A 7970-nucleotide genomic window follows, 5' to 3' on the forward strand; every position below is an offset into this window, starting at 1 on the left:
TTAAGATTTGTACTTAGTTGTATTATGCACAACGTTTAGGGTCTGGTTGGTTTTTTCCATTCATAGGGTCTCCACTAGTCGTTGTACAAAGGATGCACCTTCCTTTCTAAAAACATAGTAGGGTTTCAGTGCAATATAAAAGCAGTGACAAGTAGGCTTTTCAGTAATCTGGGCAATATTATAATGGACAGGAGCTAAAGGATTTAGAATCATAGAATCATAGAGTTGGAAGAAACCACAAGGGCCATCAAGTCCAACCCACTGCCAAGCAGGAAACACCATCAGAGCACTCCTGACATATGGTTGTCAAGCCTCTGCTTAAAGACCTCCAAAGAAGGAGACTCCACCATACTCCTTGGCAGCAAATTCCACTGTCGAACAGCTCTTACTGTCAGGAAGTTCTTCCTAATGTTTAGGTGGAATCTTCTTTCTTGTAGTTTGGATCCATTGCTCCGTGTCCGCTTCTCTGGAGCAGCAGAAAACAACCTTTCTCCCTCCTCTATGTGACATCCTTTTATATATTTGAACATGGCTATCATATCACCCCTTAACCTCCTCTTCTCCAGGCTAAACATGCCCAGCTCCCTTAGCCATTCTTCATAAGGCATCATTTCCAGGCCTTTGACCATTTTGGTTGCCCTCCTCTGGACCCGTTCCAGTTTGTCAGTGTCCTTCTTGAACTGTGGTGCCCAGAACTGGACACAGTACTCCAGGTGAGGTCTGACCAGAGCAGAATACAGTGGCACTATTACTTCCCTTGATCTAGATGCAATACTCCTATTGATGCAGCCCAGAATTGCATTGGCTTTTTTAGCTGCCGCATCACACTGTTGGCTCATGTCAAGTTTGTGGTCAACCAAGACTCCTAGATCCTTTTCACATGTACTGCTCTCAAGCCAGGTGTCACCCATCTTTTATTTGTGCCTCTCATTTTTTTTGCCCAAGTGCAATACTTTACATTTCTCCATATTAAAATTCATCTTGTTTGTTTTGGCCCAGTTCTCTAATCTGTCAAGGTCGTTTTGAAGTGTGATCCTGTCCTCTGGGGTGTTAGCCACCCCTCCCAGTTTGGTGTCATCTGCAAATTTGATCAGGATGCCCTCGAGTCCATCATCCAAGTCGTTGATAAAGATGTTGAATAAGACCGGGCCCAAGACAGAACCCTGTGGCACCCCACTAGTCACTCTTCTCTAGGATGAAGAGGAACCATTGATGAGCACCCTTTGGGTTTGGTCAGTCAGCCAGTTACAAATCCACTGAGTGGTAGCATAGTCAAGACCGCGTTTTACCAGCTTCTTTACAAGAATATCATGGGGCACCTTGTCAAATGCCTTGCTGAAATCAAGGTAGGCTACATCCACTGCGTTCCCTTCATCTACCAGGCTTGTAATTCTGTCAAAAAACAAGATCAGGTTAGTCTGACATGACTTATTTTTCAGAAATCCATGCTGACTATTGGTGATCACAGCATTCCTTTCTAGGTGCTCACAGACTGTTTGCTTAATGATCTGCTCCAGAATCTTCCCTGGTATTGATGTCAGACTGACTGGGCGGTAATTATTTGGGTCCTCTCTTTTCCCCTTTTTGAAAATAGGGACAACATTTGCCCTCCTCCAGTCTGCCGGGACTTTGCCTGTTCTCCAGGAATTCTCAAAGATGACTGCCAGTGGTTCTGAGATCACATCTGCCAGTTCTTTTAATACTCTTGGATGCAGTTCATCTGGCCCTGGAGACTTGAATACATCTAAACTAGCCAAGTATTCTTGTACTATCTCCTTAGTTATTCTGGGCTGTGTTTCCTCTGCTGAATCATTTGCTCCAAATTCTTCAGGTCGGGCATTGTTTTCTTTATCGGAGAAGACTGAGGCAAAGAAGGCATTGAGGAGTTCAGCCCTTTCTGTGTCCCCTGTTTGCATTTCACCATCTTCTCCTCTGAGTGACCCCACTGTTTCTTTGTTCTTCCTTTTGCTACGAACATACCCATAAAAGCCTTTTTTGTTGCTTTTAACCTCTCTAGCAAGCCTGAGTTCATTCTGTGCTTTAGCTTTTCTGACTTTGTGTCTACACGTGCTGGCTATTTGTTTGAATTCCTCTTTGGTGGTTTCCCCCCTTTTCCATTTTTTGTACACATCCTTTTTTAATCTTAACTCAGTTAAAAGTTCTTTAGATAGCCACCCCGGCTTCTTTAGGCACCTTCCATGTTTCCGTCTCATTGGTATTGCCTGAAGTTGTGCTTTTACTATCTCTCTCTTAACAAACTCCCAGCCATCATGAACTCCCTTTCCTTTTAATATTACTGTCCATGGGATCTCACCCAGCACTTCTCTAAGTTTTATGAAGTCAGCTTTCCTAAAGTCAAGAAATTGAGTCCTAGTATGCTTGGCTGCTCCTTTCCTCTGTATAGTAAACTTCAGAAGAGCATGATCACTCGCGCCTAATGATCCTTCCACTTCTACCCCACTAACCAGGTCATCAACACTGGTTAGGACCAGATCTAAAATGGCTGTTCCTCTTGTTGCTTCTCCCACTTTCTGGACAACGAAGTTGTCTGCAAGGCCAGTGAGGAATCTGTTTGACCTTATGCTCTTGGCTGAGTTTGACATCCAGCAAATATCCGGGTAATTGAAGTCCTCCATTACTACTATCTCCCTTCCTTTTGCATGCTTGGCCATCTGTTCCAGGAAGGCATCATCTATGTCCTCCGTTTGGCTTGGGGATCTATAGTAAACTCCCACAATGAGGTCCCTGTTATTCATCTCTCCCTTAATTTTGACCCAAATGCTCTCACTTTGGCTTTGAGGTTCTAAATCTTGGATCTCTTCACAGGTATACACATCCCTGACATATAACGCCACTCCTCCTCCTTTCTTGTCTGGTCTGTTTCTCTGAAATAGATTGTAACCCTCCATTATTACATTCCAGTCGTGGGACTTATCCCACCAGGTTTCAGTGATGCCTATTATGTCATATTTAGTTTGCTGTACCAAGAGCTCAAGCTCATCTTGTTTATTACCCATGCTTTGCGCATTAGTGTACAGACATTGAAGTCCATTAATCATTCCCCCGTGTCTCTTATTTAAGGATTTTTTCCTCCCACCACTAGGTCTGCGTACTGTTTGCTCCATTTGGTCTATGACATTTGGATGATCATCTGCATCAATTGATAGACTCCTACCTTCAGGAGCACTGTCTTCCTCCCCCACATTAGTCAGTTTAAAGCCCTCCTGATGAGGTTTCTGAGATTTTTGGCAAAAACATTCCTCCCAACCGTTGTGAGGTGCAGCCCATCTCTTGCCAGAAGTCCATCTTCAAGAAACTGCAGTCCGTGATCTAAGAATCCAAACCGTTCCTGTTTACACCATTTGCGAAGCCAGCTGTTCACTTCCACTATTTTTCTCTCTCTCCCTGGGCCACGTCGTTCAACTGGGAGGACAGATGAGATGACAATTTGTGCATTTAATTGCTTCAATTTCCTGCCCAGAGCCTCATAGTCTCTTTTGATCTTCTGGAGGCTATAGCTTGCAGTGTCATTGGTTCCCACATGAACCAAGAGGAAGGGGTATTTGTCAGTGGGTTTTATGATTCCTTGCAGTCGTTCAGTTACATCTTGGATCTTAGCCCCGGGGAGACAGCACACTTCCCGAGACATCTTGTCAGGCCCACAGATCACTGCTTCTGTTCCCCTCAGTAGGGAATCCCCTATCACCACTACACGCCTCCTCTTAGGTTTGGTCGGGGTTCTTCCATGATCTGTCCGTTCCAAGGTCGCCTGCACATTCCCTGAGGACTGACTTTGCTGCTCGTCTTCATATACCTGATTGACTGTAACGAGGGAGAGATCCTCAAATGGAGTCTGCTCTTCATCTTCCATTCTAGGGGAGAAGACCTCAAAGCGATTGTGTATTTCTAAACAATCAGAGCGAACCCTGGGCCTCCTACTTCTTTGAGTCACGTTTCTCCATATATCTGGCTCCTGTGTTGGTGAACTAGCCTCCTTCTCAGGGGAGTCCCCTGTCTCCTCCTTGGTGAAGACAGTGTGCTCTGTTGCTTCCAAGAAGAGCTCCAGCTCTCTAATTCTTTGGAGCGTAGACACACGTTCCTCCAGTTGCTGGACTTTGTCTTTTAAGAGGGCAACCAACATGCGATTGCTGCAGGTAAAGCTGCCTGCCACCTTTGGCAAGATGGCAAACATTGTGCAGGAACCGCAGGCGACTGCAGCTGTTCCCTCACTCTCCATCTTGAGAACGTGTCGTTGGGGCTGGCTACAGTGGTCCTCCATCATAAGAAGCGTGCAGACAGGACAAATAACCCCCCCCCCAAAAAAACCCTAGGTCTCCCCCAACAAATGTTTGAGACTAGCTCCCCTAAATCTAAGAGATGGATTAAACTGTGCGCGCCGCTGCCCTGCAAGCTCTGATAAGCTCCTCCCACAGCTACTCACCTGCCTCAACAGAAACCCTGCCCCCTCTGACCTTTGCACAGGGAGAGCAGCTAATCAGCCACAAAGAAACTCACACAGGAGAAAACCCTTTTTGCTCCTTCTTCAGCCGCTGCCCTACAAGCACCCTTAGACTTCCTTAGACTTCCTCACCCTTAGACTTCCAATCCCGTCACCAGTTACTTTCGATTTATGCTCAGTGTGTTCCATCAATAAACAACCAGCTTTCCTTACTCTGAAATACAGTAAATATTAGTTTTATTTATGTTTGAATAAATGTTTCTACCAAATTATATCATGCAGATGCTGTCCTCCCCCCCCCCTTTCCTCCCCCCCCCTTCCTCCTCCCTGGCCAATATGAAACAGATTTCCATTGCACTGGTTTTGTAATTGATTTATTTTCAAATAATATTATAACAACAACATGATAACATTCTTGAATCCACAACGTAGTATCTCAGTCATTCACACTGAAAGAACCGGAATAAGTTCCAGTTGTAAATAAATAATAAATATTAAAGCAGCTCTGGCCTTGGGGAGAATTCAAGTTCATCTTCTCTTAGACTTCTGGCCAGGCTAACTTCAGCAATAGGACAGTACATTTCATCCTGAGGTTTTAAACTGGGCTGCAAAGGTGTGGTCACTTCATTGCTGGTTTGCTGATGGAATCACCTACCACTAGACGGGCATCACATTTTCTCATCTGTGGTTCAGCATTAAGAAATGCTTTTTATTTTGTAGAACTTCTCAAGAAAACCAACAATAAAGGGGCAGCATGGCAGCTGTGCGAAACAGAATAATGCAAAGAACTGGGTAGAGTACATTTTTCAAATTCATATCCTCCACCCTCCTTTGCTGCTGAAGAATATTTATTTTGGCATGCAGTCAGATCGATGGTTAAATCACAATGGCATGCAAACACTGCAGCAGTAAAGAGTTCACCCCAAGTAGACCCACAAAAGTAGCATTGGGTTTTTTTAAAAAAGAAAAGTTTGTGTAAACATGGTTTGGCTTATATAACTTTATATACATACATATATATACTGTTCTTTCACCAGTGAAGTCCATGGAGGGAGGTTTTAACCATAGACTTCAGAAGGAAAACTGCATCATGTCTCCTTTTTCAGACAACATTTCACAGAAGTCAACAGGAGTTTGTCTGAATAAGGTTAATCAAAACCAGAATAAGAACCTCAGGATATATGGTCTCTGCCAAGTGAGTTGCCGCATGCAAGAGGCTTTTGCTATTGGCTCAGGGTGCATCTGCTCTGGGAAATGTTGCTTGTGGATAAATGAAAGAAAAGCATAAACTGATCTTACTGGTATTTGAAAGCTTTACTAGCAGCAGCAGCAGCAGCAGAAACAGCACTGTAAATTGCTCAGTAGTTGCAGTTTGACTGTTTATTTTCTCAGCTACTTCCAGTACTGAATTCACATAAGTCTAGATAGGTTTCTGTTGTGAACAAATACTCTGCTTGGTATTTTGCAGTTTGTCAAATGAGCAAGGCAGGGTGTCAGGGCTGATTTTAACAAACTACCTGGCGTACAATTGTTCAGCCAGGTGTGGCACATTCTGTTGCTGCCAGCGTTATCTTGTGCGTACAATCCTAGCTGGTGTACATTACAAGATGTATGAAAGTACAAATGAGCAGAGATTCAATGACTGCGAGCCTGAGCCCCTTCTCAGTTGTAATCCAGGATCCTGTCTATCCATTACACAAGTTGGATCAGTAAAATCTCGTAGGGTCTGCCCTGCTGAATGACTGGGCCACTCCTGCTCCTGCCTTCCATTCTGTTATATGCATTAAGTTACAATGGGCCTACTAACTTGCTAACATGATTTAACCATATATCTTTCTTCTGTGTGTACTGCTTTAGCAGCAGAATTTGCCTTTGTTTGCCCATTCACATCATTCTTCATTTATCAGGTTTTTCCTTGTCTCCTTTTTCAAAATGTCCTTCCTCCAAACCTGTCAGTCTACGGGCACAATTCACTGGAAACGTCTCTTGTACATATAGCCCTACAAAATTGGAATATTGGAAGTTCCACATGCACAATTGCTATCAGTTTCAACAGGTCTTGCACTGGAGATGAAGCTACAATTGAACAGTGTTTTAATATTCCCCAAATAATCTCCATTTATTCTATTTTCGGAATTTAAATGAGACTGGTCTGCAGTAAGTCGCTTGTGAATCAGACAGCTTTTCATCCCTGCTGGGCCTTTTAACTTTCCCTGATTGCATTTTGGTCAAGGACTGCAAATACCTAGTCACCTGGTCACCTGTGATTATGAGTAAGAATAATATTGGCAAACAAAAGATGAACAGGTCAAATCCATGATGATTCACTGGGTGAAGGATTTGGGGTACAATATTGAGTTAGCAGCATGGGAGAGATTATGGACAACAAGTTTAAATTCACAGCATGTTACACTCTGAAGGAAAATTATATGAAAATAATGTATTGCTGGTATTTAACTCCTAGTTAATTAGCTAAAATGTACAATCAAAGTCTAAAACATGCTGGAAATATGGTGGTCATGTAAGGTGGTAAACGACTTCTGGGAAATGATATATAACGACCTGAACAAAATGCTGAAAATAACTTTTCTTAAGAGACCAGAATCTTTTCTTTTAGGAATTTTAGGTGCCGAGATTCTGAAGGACCAGATGAAATTAATTATGTTCGTGACCACGGCTGCAAGGATTCTGGTAGCCCAGAGATGGAAAGATGGTACAACTCTGACCAATGAAGAATGGCAGATAAAATGGATGAACTATGCCGAGATGGCAAAACTTACAGGAACAATTAGAAACCAGGAAGAGGCTGATTTTAATAAGGAATGGGGAAAGTATATAATCTATTTGAAAAACTATTGTAAACAAATTCATTGGTAGGACTGACAGAAAACTTGTAGTAAAAATTTGAGCTATGGATTGATAAAGGACTTATAAGAATAGAGTTATGGAAGAGATGCAGAGGGAAAATCTTATGAGGATTCACAAAGGGCGGGAGGGAAATCAATGGGGATTTTACAGTATGTTTCTGTTTGAGTGTGTATCTTTCTTTTGTTTATTCTTGTAAAATTGAAAATGCAAAAATACAATTTATAAAAGAAAATAATCTTCAGGCAGGGAAGGGTGTGTTCACTGGAAAGTTTCTCTCCCCCTGCCCTTTCAAGCTGTCAGATGTGCTGCACATGATGGAGACAGCAAACCTATACACATGCACACTTACTTGGGAGCAAGTCCCATTTAAAAAAGCGGGACTTTCTTTCAAGTAAACAGGGTGGTAGTTGTTTTTTTCATGGAGGGGTGAGGAATTAATAACTTGCAGACTTATATTTGCAAGGCAAATCTAGTCTTGTTTCCCACTCTCTCTTTTTCTTTACCTCTCTGCTGATGCCACCTGTCAATGTAGTCTTATACAGTAGGTATCATGAAATCAGCGGAGATATCATTTGCAGGCCCCTTGCTGCAGTGACATGTACCTGTGTCGAAAGTGCTGTGCTCATTAAATGCCCTATCTAAA

Source organism: Podarcis erhardii, assembly GCF_964252035.2.
Source record: "Podarcis erhardii genome assembly, chromosome: 6".
Taxonomy (NCBI): Eukaryota; Metazoa; Chordata; class Lepidosauria; order Squamata; family Lacertidae; genus Podarcis; species Podarcis erhardii.